This window comes from Somniosus microcephalus, unplaced genomic scaffold (genome assembly GCF_052327205.1).
Source record: "Somniosus microcephalus isolate GS21.2 unplaced genomic scaffold, FLI_Smic_1.0 unresolved_chr9, whole genome shotgun sequence".
Classification (NCBI taxonomy): Eukaryota; Metazoa; Chordata; class Chondrichthyes; order Squaliformes; family Somniosidae; genus Somniosus; species Somniosus microcephalus.
Genome location: NW_028225187.1, coordinates 8,544,507 through 8,554,255, shown reverse-complemented (window position 1 = coordinate 8,554,255; position 9,749 = coordinate 8,544,507). Strand labels below are relative to the sequence as shown.

The 9,749-nt window shown below is 46.3% G+C and overlaps 2 non-coding genes across 2 annotated transcripts; both read left to right on the top strand.

Moving 5' to 3' along the window:
* The first annotated feature begins 7,188 nt into the window (after window positions 1–7,188).
* On the top strand, window positions 7,189–7,270 carry trnaf-aaa (transfer RNA phenylalanine (anticodon AAA)). The gene has a single exon. It is a non-coding gene; the product is annotated as a tRNA-Phe (tRNA).
* Window positions 7,271–9,175: 1,905 nt separating this feature from the next.
* trnas-aga (transfer RNA serine (anticodon AGA)) lies at window positions 9,176–9,257 on the top strand. The gene has a single exon. It is a non-coding gene; the product is annotated as a tRNA-Ser (tRNA).
* The last annotated feature ends 492 nt before the right edge of the window (window positions 9,258–9,749 follow it).

Sequence of the window (9,749 nt, the reverse complement as noted above, 5' to 3'; positions counted from 1 at the left end):
ATATACCTTGATTTCCGTAATGTACATATCCATCTCCGTTAGGAATGTACTCAACGAACGAACCGCCACAGCCCTCTGCTTTAGAAAACTCCAAAGATACACAACCCTTACAATGAAGCAATTTCTCCTCATCTCAATCTTAAATGGCCGGCCCCTATTCTGAAACTTTGGCCCCTAGTTCGGGCTCCACAGCCAGGGTAAACAACCTCTCAGAATCCGCCCAGTCAAGCCATGAAAGAATGTATATGTTCTTCCTTCGTAGAGTCTGCTGAATTCATTTCACCACAGAAAAATATGTTTAGCTCGATGGACAACCAGCAGGAAAAACAATGCAGCCAAAGATTTATTCTCCAACCACATTCCCTGACGCACGTGGCCATACAAAGGGACAAAAGCAGCACACGCTGAGAAGGTCGTGGATAGCACGTTTAGTGAGTTGGTCACACCACAGGGAAGGGTTGCACAGGAAGAAAGGAAATGGGTGACCACCAGGCGGAACAATAGAAGCAGGCAGGTAGTGCAGAATACCCCTGTGACCATTCCCCTCTCAAACAGGTATACGATTTGGATACTGTTGAGGGGGATGACTCACGAGGGGAAGGCAGCAGCAGCCAACTTCCTGGCACTGGGGGTGCTCCTGCTGCCCAGGAAGGGAGGAAAAAGAGTGGGAGAGCAATAGTGGTAGGGGATTCTACAGTAAGGGGAACAGATAGGCGTTTCTGTGGCCGTAGACGTGAATCCAGGATTGTTTGTTGCCTCCCTGGAGCCAGGGTCAAGGATGTCATTGAGCAGCTGCAGGGCATTCTGGAGGGGGAGGGTGAACAGGCAGTGGTCGTGGTCCACATTGGTACCAACGACATAGGTAAAAAGAGGGATGAGGTCCTGCAGCAAGAATTTAGGGAGCTAGGTGGAAGATTAAAGAGCAGGACCTCAAAGGTTGTAACCTCTGAATTACTCCCGGTGCCACGTGCTAGTGAGTATAGGAATAGGAAGATAGAACAGATGAATGCGTGGCTAAAGGGATGGTGCAGCGGGGAGGGCTTTAGTTTCCTGGATCACTGGGCCTGCTTCTGGGGAAGGTGGGTCTTGTACACATCGGATGGTCTACACCTGAACCAGAGGGGGACCAATATCCTTGCGGGGAGGTTTGCTAGCACTGCTGTGGGGGGTTTAAACTTACTTGGCAGGGGGATGGGATACAGAGTGGAGCTATAGCAGGGGGTGATTTGCAGCCAAATACAGAGGAAAAAACAAGTCAGCTGGGAAGGCAGAGAAAATATGTGAGGGCAAAAGGGAATATGGCAATGCTGGAAGGCATTTATTTTAATGCAAGGAGTCTTGCAAATAAGGTGGATGAACTGAAGTTGTTGTTGAACACATGGGAGTACGATATTGTTGCTATCACGGAGACATTTTTGAGGGAGGGTCAGGAGTGGCAGCTCAATATTCCGGGGTATAGAATCTTCAGGAGAGACAGAGGGGGGTGTAGAAGGGGAAGGGGTGTTGCAATATTAAATAAGGAGTCGATTACGGCTGTAAGGAGGGATGATATATTAGCGGGTTCCTCTAATGAGGCCATATAGGTAGAACTTAAAAACAAAAAGGGGGCAAGCACCTTGCTTGGAGTGTACTATAGGCCCCCAAACAGTCAGGGGGAGATAGAGGAACAGATATGTAGGCAAATCTCAGAGAAGTGCGAAAATAATAGGGTAATAATATTGGGGGATTTCAACTTCCCCAATATTAATTGGGAGAGTCAGAGTGTGAAAGGCTTAGAGGGTGCAGAATTCTTAAAGTGCATCCAGGTGAGCTTTTTGAGCCAACTTGCAGAAAGTCCAACAAGAGAGGGGGCGGTACTGGACCTAATTCTAGGTAATGTAGCCGCGCAAGTGGTGGAAGTGTCAGGAGGAGAGCATTTTGGCGACAGTGACCATAATTAGGTGAGATTTAAGGTGGTCATGGAAAAAGACACTGACGGCCCGGAAATAAGGGTTCTAAATTGGGGGATGGCCGATTTTAATATGATAAGGCAGGATCTGGCCAAAGTGGACTGGGAGCAGCTACTTATAGGAAAATCCACATCAAAGCAGTGGGAGGCTTTCAGAGGGGAAATAGAAGAAGTACACGCCAACATGTTCCTGTAAAGGTCAAGGGTGGGACCAACAAGCAAAGGGCACCTTGGATGACAAGGGATATACAAAAATGCATTACGAAAAAAAGGGGGGCTTTTGGCAGTTACAAAAGACTAAAGACGGAGGAAGCCCTAGAGGAGTATAAAAAGTGCAGGGGCATATTTAAAAAGAAATTAGGAGGGCGAGGAGGGGCCATGAAATAACACTGGCGAGCAAAATAAAGGAAAATCCTAAGATGTTTTGTCAGTATATTAAGGGCAAGAGGATAACCAGGGAAAGGGTAGGGCCCATTAGGGACTAAAGTGGCAATCTTTGTGTAGAGCCAGATGATGTAGGCGGGGTTTTAAATGAATTTTTTGCATCTGTGTTCACTGTGGAGAAAGATGATGTAGACATAGAAATCGGGCAAGGGGACTGTGACATACTTGAACATATTAGCATCGAGAGGGAGGAGGTACTAACGGTTTTAGCAGGCCAAAAAGTGGATAAATCCCCAGGCCCAAACGAGATGTATCCCAGGCTGTTGTGTGAGGCAAGGGAGGAGATTGCAGGGGCTCTGACACAAATTTTCAGAACCTCTCTGGCCACAGGGGATGTACCAGAGGACTGGAGAACAGCTAACGTAGTACCATTATTCAAGAAGGGTAGCAGGGATAAACCAGGGAATTACAGGCCAGTGAGCCTAACATCTGTGGTAGGGAAATTATTGGAAACATTTCTGAGGGACAAAATTAGTCTCCACTTGGAGAGGCAAGGATTAATCGGGGATAGTCAGCATGGCTTTGTCAAGGGTACATCATGTCTGACCAATCTGATTGCATTTTGCGAGGCGTTGACTAGGTGTGTGGATGAGGGAAATGCTGTGGATATGATTTACATGGACTTCAGTAAAGCTTTTGACAAAGTCCCGCATGGGAGACTGGTCAAGAAGGTAAGAGCCCATGGGATCCAGGGTGCCTTGGCGCGTTGGATCCAATACTGGCTGAGTGGCAGGAGGCAGAGGGTGATGGTCGAAGGTAGCTTTTGTGACTGGAAGCCTGTGTCTAGTGGGGTACCTCAGGGATCGGTGCTGGGTCCCTTGATGTTTGTGATCTACATAAATGATTTGGATGAGAATGTAAAAGGTATGATCAGTAAGTTCGCAGATGACACGAAAATTGGTGGGGTGGTAAATTGTGAGGAGGAAAGCCTCAGGCTACAGGAAGATATAAACGAGTTGGTCAGATGGGCGGAAATGTGGCAAATGGAATTTAACCCTGAAAAGTGCGAGGTGATGCATTTTGGACGGACAAATAAGGCAAGGGAGTACACAATGAGTGGTAGGACCCTAGGAAGTACAGAGGGTCAGAGGGGCCTTGGTGTGCATGTACATAGATCCCTGAAGGCAGCGGAACAGGTAGATAAGGTGGTTAAAAAGGCATATGGGATACTTGCCTTCATTAGCCGAGGCATAGAATATAAGAGCAGGGAGGTTATGATGAAGCTGTACAAAACGCTGGTCAGGCCACAGCTGGAGTACTGTTTGCAGTTCTGGTCACCTCGCTATAGGAAGGATATGATTGCTTTAGAGAGGGTGCAGAGAAGATTCACCAGGATGTTACCTGGGATGGAGCGCCTCAGCTATGAAGAAAGACTAAACAAACTGGGGTTGTTTTCATTGGAGCAAAGAAGGCTGAGGGGGGACCTGATTGAGGTGTACAAAATGATGAGGGGCATAGATAGGGTAGATAAAGAGGAACTTTTCCCCTTAGTAGGGGGGTCAATAACAAGGGGGCATAGATTCAAGGTAAGGGGCAGGAGATTTAGAGGGGATTTGAGGAGGAACTTTTTCACCCAGAGGGTGGTTGGAATCTGGAACTCTCTGCCTGAAAGGGCGGTGGAGGCAGGAACCCTCACAACATTCAAGAAGCATTTGGATGAGCACTTGAAATGCCATTGCATACAAGGCTATGGACCAAATGCTGGAAAATGGGATTAGACTGGACAGGGATTGATGGAAGGCGCAGACACGATGGGCCGAAGGGCCTCTTTCTGTGCTGTAAAAATCTATGACTCTATGACGAGAGAAAAGGCGATTTGAATCCCGTTCTTAGTGTCGAATTTCCTCAATTTGACCGAACGCCATATGAAGCAACAATTTGAATCAGATATTGCATTTAATTTCAGTCGCAAAATGTTAAGCGATCACACACTGCAAACCGTACGCAAAAAGAAAATCACAAGGCCCGTGCGAGGCACTAAACCGCATTCAAATACAGCAACCAAATCAGTTAGCGTCAAAGATTTTGTCATTAGAAATTCATACCTCTGGCATTTGGCTGAAAACATGAGATTGCAGGGGCTGCTCGCTTCTCGGCCGCGGCGCTAGCGACAGCAACAAGTCATCCGCTGACAGCTGAGTCCTCCAACTTACTGGAACTGCATGTGACAGAGCAGTTCAATCCTCAGGCCCTGATTGGACACATTCAATGGGGGTGTTCTCGCGCCGCTCTCTGTGATTGGTTGGTTGTTGTCATGTGATCAGGGTGCAGAGCGATGCAAGGAAGCTGCAGTTCTCTGGCAATTGTAATAGTTGCAAGCTTTCCATTCTAATCCATGTATGTGTAAACCTGAGGAAAGTGTAGAAAAGGGTTTTCAGAATGGATTATTCACTGTGGCCGATTTTCCTGCTGGATTTTAATGCAAGAACGCTGCACTTGGAGTATTGGTATAAGGGATGTAGAATATCCATGCTGCCTGGCAGAAGACTGATCGATGAAGCGATTGTTCCCATTGGAAGCAGGAAGGCAGCAGCAGTATGCTCAGCACTGTTCATTTCACGGAATCAAACACTCCATTTTTAAACAATAGATGAGTTTGCAAAAATTAAAAGTTACTGACGTCTCTGGGAGAGCTCGAACCACCAACCATTCAGTTAACAGCCGATCGCGCTGGCCCATTGCGCCACAGAGACAGACACGAACATGTTTGCAATTGGAATTATTCCACATGAACCCATGTGATTATGTGCCAGAGTGTTCACAGCAGAGGCACCGATTTCGAAGCAAATGAGAAGCTGCGTGGGTCCAAATCACCGTCAGGGTAGTCGTGGCCGAGTGGTTAAGGCGATGGACTAGAAATCCATTGGGGTTTCCCCGCGCAGGTTCGAATCCTACCGAGAACTTCGTCCCAAATGATTGTTTTTTACTTAATTTGTACTGCTGCCTTTCGGTTCTTCTGCCGAGATTCAAAGCGACAATCAAACAAAGTTTCAAGCAGAAAGTATAACAAGCACTTCACCCCATTATGACATTCCGAGAGGCCTAAGCCAAAGGAGAATACTACGTTATTTAACGCTCTTGAAACCGTCAAAGCAATTTTAACCGTCGAAATTATTTTATTTTGCAACCCATTGAAGAAAATGCACGTCTTCCGCGCAGCCATCTTCCAGTTGATGCTTCTTCCTACTGCGATGCTTATTTAATGAACTAAGCCAGACGAGCCACAGTTCTCAACGCCGCCGGCCTAAATCGGTACATTAGATCATAAGAAATAGGAGCAGGATTTGGCCATGCGGCCCTCGATCATGCTCCACCATTCAATAAGATCATGGCTGATCCTCTACCTCAACTGAAAATTACCGACCTAGTCCCATATACCTTGATTTCCGTAATGTACATATCCATCTCAGTTAGGAATGTACTCAACGACTGAACCACCACAGCCCTCTGCGTTAGAAAACTCCAAAGACACACAACCCGTACAATGAAGCAATTTCTCCTCATCTCAAACTTAAATGGCCGGCCCCTTATTCTGAAACTTTGACCCTTAGTTCGGGCTCCACAGCCAGGGTAAACAACCTCTCAGAATCCGCCCAGTCAAGCCATGAAAGAATTTATTTGTTCTTCCTTCGTAGCGTCTGCTGAATTCATTTCACCACAGAAAACTATGATTAGCTGTATGGACAACCAGCAGGAAAAACAATGCAGCCAAAGATTTATTCTCCAACCACATTCCCCGAGGCACACGGCCATACAAAGGGACTAAAGCAGCACACAAGAGAAAAGGCGATTTGAATCCCGTTCGTAGTGTCGAATTTCCTCAATTTGACCGAACGCCATATGAAGCAACAATTTGAATCAGATATTGCATTTAATTTCAGTCGCAAAATGTTAAGCGATCACACACTGCAAACCGTACGCAAAAAGAAAATCACAAGGCCCGTGCGAGGCACTAAACCGCATTCAAATACAGCAACCAAATCAGTTAGCGTCAAAGATTTTGTCATTAGAAATTCATACCTCTAGCATTTGGCTGAAAACAAGAGATTGCAGGGGCTGCTCGCTTCTCGGCCGCGGCGCTAGCGACAACAACAAGTCATCCGGTCACAGCTGAGTCCTCCAACTTACTGGAACAGCATGTGACAGAGCAGTTCAATCCTCAGGCCCTGATTGGGCACATTCAATGAGGGTGATCTCGCGCCGCTCTATGTGATTGGTTGGTTGTTGTCATGTGATCAGGGTGCAGAGCGATGCAAGGAAGCTGCATTTCTCTGGCAATTGTAATAGTTGCAAGCTTTCCATTCTAATCCATGTATGTGTAAAACTGAGGAAAGTGCAGAAAAGGGTTTTCAGAATGGATTATCCACTGTGGCCGATTTTCCTGCTGGATTTTAATGCAAGAACGCTGCACGTGGAGTATTGGTATAAGGGATGTAGAATATCCATGCTGCCTGGCAGAAGACTGATCGATGAAGCGATTGTTCCCATTGGAAACAGGAAGGCAGCAGCAGTATGCTCACCACTGTTCATTTCACGGAATCAAAGACTCCATTTTTAAACAATAGATGAGTTTGCAAAAATTAAAAGTTACTCACGTTTCTGAGTGGGTTCGAAACACCAACGTTTCAGTTAACAGCCGAACGCGCTGGCCCATTGCACCACAGACACAGACACGAAAATGTTTGCAATTGGAATTATTCCACATGAACCCATGTGATTATGTGCCAGAGTGTTCACAGCAGAGGCACCGATTTCGAAGCAAATGAGAAGCTGCGTGGGTCCAAACCACCGTCAGGGTAGTCGTGGCCGAGTGGTTAAGGCGATGGACTAAAAATCCATTGGGGATTCCCCGCGCAGATTCGAATCCTGCCGACTACGGCACCGAGGACGTCGTCCCAAATGATCGGTTTTTACTTAATTTGAACTGCTGCCTTTCGGTTCCTCTGCCGAGATTCAAAGCTACAATCAAACAAAGTTTCAAGCAGAAAGTGTAACAAGCACTTCACCCTATTATGATATTACGAGAGGCTTAAGCCAAAAGAGAATACTCCGTTATTTAACGCTCTTGAAACCGTCAAAGCAATTTTAACCGTCGAAAATATTTTATTTTGCAACCCATTGAAGAAAATGCACGTCTTCCGCGCAGCCATCTTCCAGTTGATGCTGCTTCCTACTGCGATGCTTATTTAAAGAACTAAGCCAGACGAGCCACAGTTCTCAACACCGCCGGCCTAAATCGGTACATTAAATCATAAGAAATAGGAGCAGGATTTGGCCATGCGGCCCTCGATCATGCTCCGCCATTCAATAAGATCATGGCTGATCCTCTACCTCAACTGAAAATTACCGACCTTGCCCCATATACCTTGATTTCCGTAATGTACATATCCATCTCAGTTAGGAATGTACTCAACGACTGAACCATCACAGCCCTCTGCGTTAGAAAACTCCAAAGATACACAACCCTTACAATGAAGCAAGTTCTCCTCATCTCAATCTTAAATGGCCGGCCCCTTATTCTGAATCTTTGACCCCTAGTTCGGGCTCCACAGCCAGGGTAAACAACCTCTCAGAATCCGCCTAGTCAAGCCATGAAAGAATTTATATGTTCTTCCTTCGTAGCGTCTGCTGAATTCATTTCACTACAGAAAACTATGATTAGCTGGATGGAAAACCAGCAGGAAAAACAATGCAGCCAAAGATTTATTCTCCAACCACATTCCCTGAGGCACGCGGCCATACAAAGGGACTAAAGCAGCACACAAGAGAAAAGGCGATTTGAATCCCGTTCGTAGTGTCGAATTTCCTCAATTTGACCGAACGCCATATGAAGCAACAATTTGAATCAGATATTGCATTTAATTTCAGTCGCAAAATGTTAAGCGATCACACACTGCAAACCGTACGCAAAAAGAAAATCACAAGGCCCGTGCGAGGCACTAAACCGCATTCAAATACAGCAACCAAATCAGTTAGCGTCAAAGATTTTGTCATTAGAAATTCATACCTCTAGCATTTGGCTGAAAACAAGAGATTGCAGGGCTGCTCGCTTCTCGGCGGCGGCGCTAGCGACAGCAACAAGTCATCCGCTCACAGCTGAGTCCTCCAACGTCCTGGAACTGCATGTGACAGAGCAGTTCAATCCTCAGGCCCTGATTGGACACATTCAATGGGGGTGTTCTCGCGCCGCTCTATGTGATTGGTTGGTTGTTGTCATGTGATCAGGGTGCAGAGCGATGCAAGGAAGCTGCAGTTCTCTGGCAATTGTAATAGTTGCAAGCTTTCCATTCTAATCCATGTATGTGTAAACCTGAGGAAAGTGTAGAAAAGGGTTTTCAGAATGGATTATCCACTGTGGCCGATTTTCCTGCTGGACTTTAATGCAAGAACGCTGCACTTGGAGTATTGGTATAAGGGATGTAGAATATCCATGCTGCCTGGCAGAAGACTGATCGATGAAGCGATTGTTCCCATTGGAAACAGGAAGGCAGCAGCAGTATGCTCACCACTGTTCATTTCACGGAATCAAAGACTCCATTTTTAAACAATAGATGAGTTTGCAAAAATTAAAATTTACTCACGTCTCTGGTTGGGCTCGAACCAGCAACCTTTCAAGTTAACATCCGAACGCGCTGGCCCATTGCGCCACAGAGACAGACACGAAAATGTTTGCAATGGGAATTATTCCACATGAACCCATGTGATTATGTGCCAGAGTGTTCACAGCAGAGGCACCGATTTCGAAGCAAATGAGAAGCTGCGTGGGTCCAAACCACCGTCAGGGTAGTCGTGGCCGAGTGGTTAAGGCGATGGACTAGAAATCCATTGGGGTTTCCCCGCGCAGGTTCGAATCCTGCCGACTACGTCATCGAGGACGTCATCCCAAATAATCGGTTTTTACTTAATTTGAACTGCTGCCTTTCGGTTCCTCTGCCGAGATTCAAAGCTACAATCAAACAAAGTTTCAAGCAGAAAGTATAACAAGCACTTCATCCCATTATGACATTACGAGAGGCCTAAGCCAATGGAGAATACTACGTTATTTAACGCTCTTGAAACCGTCAAAGCAATTTTAACCGTCGAAAATATTTTATTTTGCAACCCATTGAAGAAAATGCACGTCTTCCGCGCAGCCATCTTCCAGTTGATGCTGCTTCCTACTGCGATGCTTACTTAATGAACTGAGGCAGACGAGCCACAGTTCTCAACACCGCCGGCCTAAATCGGTACATTAGATCATAAGAAATAGGAGCAGGATTTGGCCATGCGGCCCTCGATCATGCTCCGCCTTCCAATAAGATCATGGCTGATCCTCTACCTCAACTGAAAATTACCGACCTAGCCCCATATACCTTGA